The sequence below is a fragment of the Mus caroli genome, chromosome 1, assembly GCF_900094665.2.
Source record: "Mus caroli chromosome 1, CAROLI_EIJ_v1.1, whole genome shotgun sequence".
Lineage (NCBI taxonomy): Eukaryota > Metazoa > Chordata > Mammalia > Rodentia > Muridae > Mus > Mus caroli.
Genome location: NC_034570.1, coordinates 111,092,213 through 111,104,868, shown reverse-complemented (window position 1 = coordinate 111,104,868; position 12,656 = coordinate 111,092,213). Strand labels below are relative to the sequence as shown.

Sequence of the window (12,656 nt, the reverse complement as noted above, 5' to 3'; positions counted from 1 at the left end):
TCATTATCATAATGGCAGGAGCAGGGGTGGGGAGGAGAGGGAAAGAGAAGAGGAGGAAAAGAAGAGGATATTGGTGGGTTTTGAAACCTCAAAGCTCACTCCCAGTGACAGACCTTTTCCTACAAGGCCACACCTCCTAATTCTTCCCAAACAATTCCATTCACTGGCAACTAAGCATTGCAGTGTATGAGACTACAGGGAACATCCTCATTCAAATCACCAAGAAGGACTAGAAAAGCCATTTCCACTTTCTCCATCCCTGTCCATCTTTCTGCACTTCTTCACGTCCCCAGGACAGGCCTCTCTGCCCACAGGCCCCATGCTCTCTCAAAGTGCCTCCCTTGTCTTTTGTCTGTTTGTGGTGACGTACGAGTTTATCGCTATGAAGCATAGGGAAGGAGGGATGCTGTGGGTGCTACTCACCGTGGTGGGTGTCACGACACTAGCACTGGCTACACAGAAAGCTGCAGAAGAAAGCCTGACTTGACTAATGCCCTACACTGAGTACAAGCTCTGGGATGAGCACCCAGTGTCCCAGTGCCTACAAGGACTTCCTCTGCCACAATAATGATGTTGTGTTCCAAAGCCTCTCTTCCTCTGAGGCCCCCAACTTCTGACCATCTGGAGACAGTGGGATGTGCTGTTTTCTCAGCTCCCCTCAAACCCCAAACATTTCCACCTTCATCTCTGCTACCACTGTCTTGCCAAAATAAGCCAGGAAGGTTGGGTGAGGGCCTGGATTCTGGCAAGAGTTGAGCTGGTCCGAGAAGAAAAACAGAGAAAGAGCAATCTCTCCCTCTTTTTCCAGATGCTGATTTGCTTAGATTTCTCCACAAACTTTACAACGCAAAGAAACCCACAGAGACAAGCTGGTAATGAAGTAATCAGCTGACTCCGCTAATATTCCAGCCAGGAGAAAGGAGTCCTGGCTTCACAGGGCCCATATGAATGGCGTCATTAAATGCAGCCAAGGGAGGGAGAGGGTTCACTTTTGCTGTCTATGTTCGGAAAGCTCAGCGGGAGTGAGAAGAAGCAGCCGGGAGGAGTGACCATCTGATGTTCTGACATTTAAAGGAAAAAGCTAGCCTCCTTCAGATATCTCTTTCTGTTTTTCTGGGGTTTGTTTACATGTATTGGGGGCGGGGCTCAAATGTCACAGATGGTACGTAGAGGTCAGAGGACAATCTGCTAGAGTCTGTCCTGACTTTACGTGAGTCCTAGGGATCCAATCAAGTCAGAATAGATCCACAGCAAGTGCCCTGACTTCTGGCCCTTCTCCATGGCCTTTATCCCGCATTTTCCGTACTGACTTCTGTAAGGTTTTATTTTTATTATTATTCTTTTTTTATTTAAAAGACCGGGTCTCATTGTGTGACTCTGGCTGGTCTGGAACTGGCAGTGTAAACCAGGCTAGCTTCTCACCCTCAGAGGTCTGTCTGCCTCTGGAGTCCTAGGACCAAAGGCACTTGCCTAACTTAGGTTTCCTCTGAGATTGAAAGAGAGTCTACCCTACAGGGAAACTCTTTGAACAGGAAGGAAAACAACTCAAAATAGCTTCAGGAAGGCCCTGGAACTTACCAGATTCACTAGGCCCCTCCCTGTCAGCATAAATAATAAAAGTGGAGAGTCTCCCTCACATGAAGAAACTGAGCTGCCAAGGAGATGCTCAGACAAGCCAAAGGGGCAAAGTCTGGACACCAGAGCAGCAGCCTGAAAGAAGCAGACAGCGGCTGAGCTGTCTGGAAAAGGTTTAGCCCCACAGAGGCATGGAGAGCACAGGACACTCTCCAGCCTGTTGAGCTGCCTGGTGCACAGGTTCCCAGCTTGGTAAGCTGTTCCCACACTGGGGTGGGCTTCAGTGTGCAGCTGTCTTTGAGTCATTTCCGTTCCTGTAAGTAACTCCTCGTCCACAGCCTGTAAGTCACAAAACTCATGGGTTCACCAAGTCAGACTGCAGTGGTATCCACACTTTGGACTATTGTGGGTTCCTCCCTGGGTGTGAGGGGCAGAGAAGTAGACACAAGCTGCATCTTCCCAGAAAACGTTCTGTCACACCCCACCATGTATCGCCACACCAGAAAGTTTTCCATTTGAGCACCTTGCCACCTCCCCACCCCCACTCCCCTTGACTTCCAACCCGGGAAGATGACTTTGGGGAAGACAAAGTTAGCATCAAATCCTTGTAGCATTTTCTGCCCTTCCCCACTCTAGATCAAGAAGGAAGGTAACAAGAAATGAAGAATGGGGACACAGCATTTCCCCTTCTGTTAAAAAGTAAAAGTCAAGGCCAGTGCGATGACTAGGCCAATAAAGGTGCTTGCTGCGAGCCTGGGTGGGGTTCTCAGCACCCACATGACAGAAGGAGAGAAACAGCCCCCTCTGCCCTGTCCTCTGACTGCTGCCAGAGGACTGTGACCTCACACCCTGTCCCACAAAATCAATACGTGGAATATAAACTTTAAATGTAAAACTCAGGGTCTTGGAAGTGGACCTCAGAGGGAGAGTATCCATAGCATTTGGACGGCCTTGGGCTATTTTATAAAGTAGATACTGACTTGCAGAAACAAATAAATAAAGTTAAGAGAGAGCCCACGGTGTAAACTGTGCCGTCCACCAGCAGTGATCCGATCAGTGAGTAACATGGGCTGAGAAGGAGCTTTCTCTAAGACAGGGTGGAATTGGTCTGGAGGCTTGGTTCTCTTGCTTTGAGAAGGAGGGGATCGAAAGAGATGTGACCAACATCCTCAACAGGACACCTTTATTTAACTGGATCGACCTTAGATTACTGTGGGCAAGTTTCTAAGCGTCCTCAGGCATCAGTCACCCCACCTTTAAAAGGCCTCGGAGACCCTAAGGCAGGCTAAGCAATACAAAGGAATTAGACCTCAGGAAGAAATATAAAGAAGTCCCGCGGGCAGCTTTCTAGGAGCAGAGCCCAGAAGAGAAAGCTGAGTCCTATGGCTTGGGAGGGCACGGCCATTAGCTGCCTGCTTGCTTCTTGGAGTGGACAGTTCTGGACTGTATGGAAAGCCCAGGGCTACTTAAGCAAATGCTTTCATGAACAGCCTCATCTACACTTTGGCCTGCAACGTCGGTGAGCCTAATTCTTCCTTCTCCCTCTGATTACTTCCATCTGGCTGCAGCAGCTTCAGTGGAGTCTCCGGGATTAAAAAAGAAAGAAAGAAAGAAAGAAAAACCCCTCTCACTGCAAAACATAAGCAGCAAGCCTAAGGTTGGCGTCACTTGTCGCCGGCGTGCTCTCAGATGGCGGCGTGAGCGAGCCGTGGTGAGGGGCGCCTGGGACCCCGGGCACCTGCACTAGCTGCCCGGGCGACGAGGGCCTGCGTGAATCCAGTCTTGCTTCCCAACTCACGTGTCTTCCTTCTGCTACGGCGCACGGAGGATCCGGGAGTTTTGGGAACAACCAGCGGAGGGCTGAGGGGGCTGGGAGGAAAGGGGGAATTCAGATATTGAAACCAGCAGTCGCAGCGCCGGAGCTCCGGAGCTCATCTGACTTGAGTTAGCAACCCCCCACCCCGGCGCCTTAGAAAAAGTGTTTGAGACTGGCGTGTGCTCCTGTAGCTGGAACTTTCTGGTAAGGGTGCTTTATTTCCTCCGAACTGGGTTGGAAGAATCTGCGATAGTCCCAGCTCTTCTCCACCAGAGTGGCGACTGGGTCGTCACCCCCCAACCCCACTCCCTAACTCATGGGTTCTCTGGTCCCCCGCTGGAACTTTCCGAAGGGGTGCTTTCCTTGCTGGAGCTGAGGTGGAGGAGAGTCTGTGTTCGCCCGCTGGCTATCCCCTTCCAGGGTGGTGTCCCCCCACCCCCAGCCTCAGAGGCGGGGTGCACGCGGCGGGGGCGGGCAAGCTAAGGACGCGACGATCAGGGTTTGCCCAAGCTCAGCGCGCGGGGGCGCTGCGCCATCCCAGAGACGCTGATGGATTGCAGGAGTGCCGGCGTTCGCCAGCCGAGGCAGCACGGCTCCGCGGACTTTTTTTCAAACTCCTCTCATCAATGAGACTTCGAGGAGGAGCGGGAGGCGGCGGCGGCGGCGGCTACAGAGGACGCGGAGGAAGGCGAGGAGGAGCCAGAGGAAGGAGCGCGGGTCGTGCGTAGCATCGCAGCCGCTCGGAGCTGCTGGCCTGGTGTCCTTAGGGACTGCCCGGGTCCCCCGCCCGCCTTGGTCCCCTCCTCTGCCTGGCCAGCCCCGCCCCGGCGGCTGGAGCCCCCGCACTCGGCAGCCCCACTCCAGCCAAGTTGGGATGGGGCCCTGCAACCACTGCCCGGCGCCCGAGAGGCCACCTGCATGCTAGAGGCAAACTTTTGTCTCCTCGGTAAAGTTGCATTGGCCTTCCCACCCTCCTTTTTTCTTTTCTTTTCTTTCTTTCTTTCTTTCTCTCTTTTTTTTTTCTCCTCCCCTTACTCTTGGTGGCGAAGCACTTCCTAGCCTGGCCAGCTTCGGCTGAGATGCTGTGGCGGTCTTGGAGTATCTCTCATCCGTTTACCGGAATCGAGATCGTGACACTGATTTTAGGGGGCCGGCCAAAGAGGGCAACCCTGACTAGTGTTCTGGTCCAGCAGCGGCAGGGCTTAAGGAGGATCTTGGGGATCAGAACTCGTGGCCGGGGTTGATTTTATTACCGCTGCCCTCCACTTGAGGGGAAGTGCTTCTTGTTCTTGGGTTGCTCGGGTAGGCCGGTCTTTGACCGGTGGCACCTCTTGGAGCCTGGAACTGTTTGGGGGCGACGTGGGGGCTGGGGTGCGCCGAAGTTCCCTTAGATGGGCAGCTGGGAGCGCGCCTGCGGGACTGTGCGGTGTGCTGCAACCGCTGCCGGCCACTTGGAAACTTGCAACTCTACTTCTCCGCGCTGCGAGTCCGCGTCCAGGAGCCAGTCTTTTCTTTCTTCCTTCTTTCCCCCTCGTTGAACCCTGTTGCCCCTTCCCTCCGCCGCCAGTCTCTGGACCTCGGTTCTGGCTTCCTTACCTTTCTCTCTTATCCTAGGTCTCCAGATCCCCTTGACTTCCCGAATGGATCCACGCGTAATCCTTCGCCGAGGGATCGGTTCCCCCTACTCCTCGCTTTCATCCTAGCCCCCACTTAACGCCCCCCCCCCAGCAATCTCTCAACAAGTATATTTGCTGAGGAATTTGAAAAATCCACTACTGCAACTTGATCTGTGTGTGATGGATGAGGAGCGGCGCGGACAGAGTTGGGCGCCAATCCTATTAAGGGTTTAGAGAGAGGGGAGCGGTTTTTTTTCCTCCGGGATTGGGGGTGGGGGGAGGGACCGTGTGCTTGAGTGAGTTCGAGAGGGCTCCCGCCGCGCCGGGAGCTGGAAGTCCACCCAACTGGGCTCCTTTTCAGCCCGGCAGCAATTGCTCTCATTTCCTAGGAAACCTGACTTTTAGAGCTTGAGGACACTAAGGATGGAGCCCTTGCGCTTCACCTCGAGTGACCTGGCTACAGAGACGCAAGGAGTTTGTGGGGATCCCCCAGGGTGCCTCTCCTTCCAGGCTTTTTGTGTGTGTGCCTCTGTGTGTGTAACTGTCCTGTGATTCCCAGAGCTGATCCCAGTTGGAGCAGGGGTAGGAGAGACGTCTCTTGGTAGTCTCGTCCTTCAGAGACTGGGAAGGGATGGGTTCTGTAACCTCTCTGTTCCCCAGATGGGGCATCCTTCATCTTGCTGTTCGGTGGCCGCAGGATGTCCTGGGCCCCTTGCCCCTCCGCCCTCGCTGGGCGTGTGAAGGTTTAATCCCCACAGCTTCAGATAAAGGGAACAGTTGTAAAACGCTCATATGCTGTTTGCAGACGAGGCTCTGGGGGATGTTGGAGAATTTGAAAGTAAACGTTTCCCTCGCAAGCGGCATAAAATAGTGTTTAAACAAATATTGTATTGGCATGCTCCGGGGGCTCGGTGCCAAAAAAGAAAAGTAAATAAACGGTGAAATCCAAAATATACAGCACGGAGGGATAGCGGGCAGAATAGGCGGGCTTGTCACAAGTCTCCCTGATGTTATCTGTTTGTTCTAGCCACCTATCCTTCGAGCCCCCTCACCGCCCATTTCCTCACCTTGGCTGCGGTTTCCCTTTTTGAGTAGGCTTCCGTGTGTCTGGGGGGCTAGCCCCTTCAATAGCTCAGTTGGTCTGGAATGGGGGAGGGAATACATTGTGTTACTACCTGGATTGGTCTCCCCCAGTAGGAGGAAACATTCCGGATGCTTACTCGCTTTGAGTTTTGAGGCTCTTGCTTTCTCCCAGCTTCTGTTCTATCCTGGGCACTAATCCCAGAATGTCTAATCTAAACCATGCAGACCCCTCCTGCTTAAGGCTTCACTCCTAGAGTCTCTACATCTTGCTTTCGCTTTCTCCAACTTGCTTCTCTCTAGAGGGTTCCAAGAGTTGGGTATGGCCTCTTCAGGATACAGTTTCTACTCAGACGCTGCCTGCTGTATGGAAAGCTCACCTGATGAGTTTTAACATTAATTATGTTTAGGAAGACTTAGGATGCCCCCAAATGTCATGAGGTATTTCCTGATTCTAGGGGGCCTAGAGTCACAACACACAGAAGAAGGTTCTGTGTACTGTGCCCTGTAGGAGATCTGCTCTTGTCTCTGTCCTGTATCTGTGGGAGAGGCTGATGGGAAGCAAGTATCTTCCCACCCGGGGCTGGACTCCTCCATGAACTAACTGGGACTGGGATTGATAGATCTGTTTCTGTGCTTAGGTGGGAACTGAGGTGGTGGAAATATGCACAGAATTCAGACTCACTGAGGTCTCCTCCCAAATTCAAGCCAGGCCTGCTTGGAAGGAGGACCACCTTGAAGTGTATATGGAGTTAGCCACGATGCTTCACTTTCTCAGGATGTTCCTTGAGCCTTGCAGGCTTGGAAGAACATTGAGCACTGAGCAATGAAAGAGGATGTGCTTTTGAGTTGCGTAATTGTAAGAGGGTGTGTTTGTGTGTGCGTGCGTGTGTGTGTGTGTGTGTGTGTGTGTGTGTGTGTGTGTGTGGTTACTGGTCACAGGCTCATTTCCGAGCTGCTGTGGGGGTCTCAGGGGCTGTGTCCTGTAGCTGGCTTGTTTGCACTGCAGCCTGAAAAATACACAAATACTTCACTCTTTTTTTGTACTTCTACAAGAGCCCTGTACACAGTGCAGCCCCTGGGGCTGGATTAGTGAATCCGGGACAGTCTGCAAGCAGGCAGACCAAATTAGATATTTGCCTACACTAAGTCCTCTTCTTCCCTCGGCATTCCACTCCCGGAAAGCTCCAGTGCCCAGACACTAGCAGTTCCCTTTAAATGAGACCATGAGGTTGTTGTATGCACTGTGAATGGGGCTGTGACCCCTCACACCCAGCTGGCTTGTTAAAGCTCAAAAACAGAGTCCTAAAACCTTGTGGGTGCAGCTGGCCTTCGCTGGTGCAAACCACAGGGAACAAGGTGGGGCCGCTTTCCCTGGGTCTTTAGGCTGGGGGTCTTGGGTGGGAGGTCTACCTGTATAGCGCCTGTTAACTGGCACATCAGGGGCCACAAGGCCAGGTGGACTTCTCTGTGGACAGCTGCAGCTGCTGGGCCAGGGCCCTTTGAAAGGGAACCCCAGGGAAGCAACTCCCTCCTTTCTTCTTTTCACTAAGCATCAGAGGCATGGACATGTGAAGAATGCCAACTAAAGACTGTGTTCTCAGATTCTAGAACATCAGGAGGGGCAGAGTCAGTGATTGAGTCGGCAGCCAGGCTACCCAGATACTTAGTGCCCAGTGTGCTCTCGTTTTTTAAAAGAACTTAGGGGAAGAGGATAAACTCTGGTGTCTTTTGCTGATAGGTATGGACTGAGGTTAGCAGCAGTGGCTGTCATCTGACCGATAGGATCCTAGAGTAAAGAAGGCCACCTTCTCTATGATTCTGTGGCTTTCAAGTAAAACACAGCACCATCCATACTCAGCACTAGTCTTTTTTTTTTTTTTTCTTTTCCAATCTGAAGGCTTGTGGAAAACGTAAAGGACTTAGAAAATGAAAACTTTGGCCATTGTTTTTAGATTTTTGAGGGTGTCACTTTTAAAACACACATTTTAAATCCTGGGAAAACCCAGGGAGATGACCCCTCTCTTGGAGGGGCTTATTGTCCTGAATCCTTCCAACAACTGAAGAAGTCTTGTTTCTACTTAGGTTTTCCTTCTGGCTTGTTACGTATCATATACATGATCTGGGAAATAACTCTTTCAAGATGTGACCAGACAGGACCCATTGATTTTTTTTTTCTTTTTTCGAGACTTGGGTTTAAATAGAACGAATTAACGTGGGTTCTTTCTTTCTTTATTTCTTTCTCTCTCTCTTTTTTTTTTTTTTTTTTTTTTTTGGTGTGTGTTTCACATGTGTGTCTTTTAAAAAGGCAGGTTTCTGGGCAGTGTGTTTTAACTGAGTACTGGGTTTCAACATTAGCATAAGAAAACCACTTTTAGTGCTTTGGCTTTTGTGTTGAATGAGGAGTTGGTACTAACGGGGAGGCAGGCTGAGAAGGGTGATGGCCCATTGAGATTCTTGCGGCAGCCCCTGCTCCTTTGCTGCCTGCGGATCTGGGATCAGATAACACTTTTATCTTGCCTTTTCCCAATTCTCTGCCCTTTTTGATTCGGGCACTTTTGTCCGAGTTTATTGACTGCTTTCTTCTCTGCGAATCTGTGGAAAATTTAAATGAACCTCAAACCAGCAAATGAAATAAAGAGAACTTTTTAATTTATCAGCCCGGGACTAGGATTGAATCGCCTCTTTGGGTGCAGAGGGTCCCAGTCCTCCAGTGAGAGAACTCAGGAAGGCCAGAGGGTGGTCCTACTACAGACTGGATTCCCACCCAAGGGAATGTAAAACCCGGGGTCTCAGAGGCCGGTGGCCAGTCTTGCTGCAGCCCCCCAGCCTTTTCCTCCAGGATCCAGGCTCTGAGGGGTTGGCATGGGTGGAGGAGAGACAGTCGCACAGCCTGTCTCTGCCCTCTGCTTTCCCTGGGACACAGTTAAGTATCTCCCTACCTCTAGACCTGGCTTTCACCCTGTAATTAGGCAAAGCCCCGGGTGTGATTAAGGCTGCTGACTTGGCAGGGCTTGGAGTCCTTTTTCTGTATGAGGGTGAACTCTTGCTCTTTCCTCATCTTACTCGGCCCTCATACTTCTGGGTTGCTGGGTGTCTCACTTATTCTTTCTTCCCCGTTTATCTCCCTCCCTCCCTCCCTCCTCCTCTCCCTCCCTCCTTACAATCTCTTCTGTCCTTTTCTCCCCTTCCTAACTTCCTCTCTCTTTCCCCCATCGTTCCTTTTCTTCTTCCTGTCTCCACTTTCTTCTCCCCTGCCCCCCTTCCCATACCCTCTTCATCCCTCCTTTCCTCCCCTGCTCCTCTTTGTCTCTCCCTCCTCCGCCCCACCCCCGCCCGTCTGCCCCGCCCCATCCCTTCCCGCCCCGCCCCTCCGAGGTTCCGCCGTCCCCGTGGGGCTGCGCAGGCCGCGTGTCCGGGCGGCGCCAAGCGCGCCCGGTCCGGGGAACATTCCGTGCCCGAGCGCCCGCGGCCTCCCACCTGCGCGCCCGCCCGCTCCGCGCGCGCGAACAATGGCCACATTGTTGCGGCGGGTGGCGGGAGCCGCCGGGGACCCTGCTCGTGGCCCTGCTCGTGGCTGGGAAGGAAGAAGGCCAGAGGGCCAAGTCCTGGCGCCCGCCTGGGGCATAGTGCCCACCTGAGCCTGGGGCCGACACTGTGTCCCTAACCTTCCTGCGCCTGGGTCTCCTTCCTCATGCCTTCCGCAGATGCTCAAGTTTAGAGAATCGGAGCCTTTGATAAGGGGGGGGAAGAGAGAGAGATCCGGTTGCTAAACTTTCAGGGGTGTTTGAAACTTTCCTTAAGACATCTATCTGTAGCGTGTAGCTCGCAAGGCCCCAAAGCTAGGAAGAAACGGGCGCTTCTCGGGGCTATGCCCGTTCTTCCTGACCTCTCAGCTTGCATAAAAAGATCTTTGAACACTTAGGACAGAATGTTTAAAAGAACATCGTGCAGGGCCTCGCATAGGCCCCTTTCAGCCCCTGCTTAACGCCCTGTCTTTGTGCCTTGGACAATGAAATAAGTCAGGCCGACTTTGGAGCCTCATTTATAAGAAACTGTAAGGGCCGCTCAAGTACACTTGTGCTAAGTTGAATTGATTGAGGTTTAATGGCGGTTAGTGGCGATGAATGGTAATGATTTTCCAGCGTATCTTTGGCATACTTGACATTAATAACTGGAGGGAGGGAGTGAGGGAGGGAGAGAGAGAGAGAGAGAGAGAGAGAGAGAGGAGAGGAGAGGAGAGAGAGAGAAACAGGAGGCTAAGTCCGCCTCGAGCCTGCCACACACACACAGGAGGCAGCTGCATTATGCATCTTACTACATGTCAGTCCATTCCTCAGATCCTTTCCCTTCTTGCTAGATTGCAGTTGCTTGAATAATTTACACACAAACACACGCGCACCCACACCCACACCCACCAAAAAAAATGGTAGAAAGGAGGAAAGAAAAATCTTTCTCCATTGACTGTGTACATCATGTCAGCATAAATTTGAGTTCGGGATGTTTTTTCTTCAATTCTTACATAAATCAGCTTCTAATATACAGAATGTGATGAGTTTGTTTTAGATGGCATCATGAATTAATGGTATGCAAATCGAAACTTTGCAGGTGGAATGATTTACTTAATAATTTCAATTTCTAATATTTAGGCTTATTCATTATGCTGGGAGTTTTTTTTAAAAGGTCCATATATTTTAAACCAAAGATGGGGAGATTAGTATGCAAGTGTTTGCAGTGTAGGCAGAGATGGAGGACTGGAAACAGGGCCTTAATTTGTTACTTTTTTTTTTTTTTTTTTTTTTTTTGAGAATCTGTAATTGACCAAGCATTGGCCAGAGTAGCTAGGGACAGACCCAGTGTGGTCTAGGGGAAAGACACAGAAACGCACTGGTGTAATCTGAAGTGTGGAGTCCAGGAGTGCGGCTACAGTGATGCTGGGCAGAGGGAGCAGGGTTGTGGTGTGGGTGGGTTCGGATGCCTCTTCGGGGCTCTCCCTTCAAACTGAAGAGTTGCTCATTAAGTACTTGATATGAGGTGGCCATGCTGTGGAACCTGGGGCTGAGGACCACACAGGCAATTCATGGAATTTCTTTTCTTACACAGGGTGTTTTTCTCGGGGACAAGCGGAGGCAGAGAGAAAAGTGGTAGATGGATGGACTTTGTAGAGAGATTAGGTCCAACCATTTGTGTTGCTCTCAGGAAGAGGAGCCCCAGCCGCACCTACCACTGCTTGGTGACTGTGTGCATGCTCCTTTCTTCCTTGCTTCCACCCCATACAAGCAACTGAAGGAAGGGGGCTTTGTTTGGTCCACAGTCCATCCAGGCAGAGAAATCACGGTGACCGGGAGGGTTCGGTAACTCAGCACATGGCACCCACATGTAGGAAGTGGAGAGCAATGAGTGCTGGTACTAAGTTTGGGGTGTTTTTCTTTAGTCTAGAACTCCACCCTGTGGAAACGATGTCACCCACGTTTAGGATGGGCTTTCCTACCTCAGCTACCCTAATCTAGAAAATACCTCACTGACATGTCCAAATGCTTGTCTCTAGGGTGATTTTAGATCTTGTGGATAATCGGTGTCAACCATCATATGGTGAAGGGGGAAGGTTTTGCGACTGCAGCCTGTTCTCCCCAGTAGCCAACATGTCCTGGGCAGTAGGGTCAGTACCCAGAATCAGAGGGAGACAGGGTTGTGGTGGGAGTAACCAGCGTCTGGGAACCTCTGGGGTCTGTGGCAAGGGATTTGCTTTCCCATCATTGATCTCTCTTGCTAGGCAGCTTCAGAATTCAGTGTAGCTATAAGGCATAAGGCTTTCAACCTTCCTAAGGCTGTGACCCTTTGATACAGTTTCTCAACCCCCAACCATAACATTATACTGTTATGAACTGTAAATATCTGATATCCCTTTGGGGAAAGTGTTGATTAACCCTCAAAGGGGTCAAGACCCACAGGTTGAGAACCTCTGCACTAAGGTATAGTGACTGATCAAAGGGGTAGGTAGAGTGGTCATGGGTATCCTGATGGCCACTTGGTCAGAGATGGCCCTTTTACACTCCCCTGAAAGCTGAAGGCAGTTTAGGAAGGGCTGACACATAAATATGTCTCAGATCTTTAAAGATGAAGGCAGCATTTTGATTTAAAAAAAAAATCGAGGTCGCAAACATGCAATGACGGGTTGAAGGCCCATCGCTCAGACACTTCCACAGACAGCCCTGGGCTGTGCCTTTGTGATACATGGTGTGTGTCCAGGCAGGGACAGAATATTTAGGGCTGTCCCTCCTTATCTTCAAGAGATCAAGGAGAGGGGACAGCTCTGATGAGGTTCGAGGGCAAGGTATATGCTCCACGCCTTGTTTATGCCCAAAGAGAGGAAGTCAGCAGATCCACCAAGGCCTCTTAGGTATGCAGATCAGGAATGGAGGGGAGGGAGAAAGTGAGGTGGATGTTTGTCTAGAGAAGATGAAGTGTGTAATAGACATAATATAGGAGGTTACACTGGGAATAGAGTCTGTTCCTGGGCTCTTTGTACTGGTAAATGTGAGGAGAGACGTGTGATCTGTGTATTTATG

The 12,656-nt window shown here is 51.1% G+C and overlaps 1 protein-coding gene across 1 annotated transcript in view; it reads left to right on the top strand.

The window, feature by feature from the left end:
* The first annotated feature begins 4,016 nt into the window (after positions 1–4,016).
* Gli2 (GLI family zinc finger 2) overlaps positions 4,017–12,656 on the top strand; it is a 223,534-nt gene continuing 214,894 nt past the window's right edge. The window contains exon 1 of the mRNA XM_021165818.1: positions 4,017–4,337. The gene's annotated coding sequence lies outside the window, so the exon portion shown is untranslated. The remainder of the gene's footprint in view (positions 4,338–12,656) is intronic.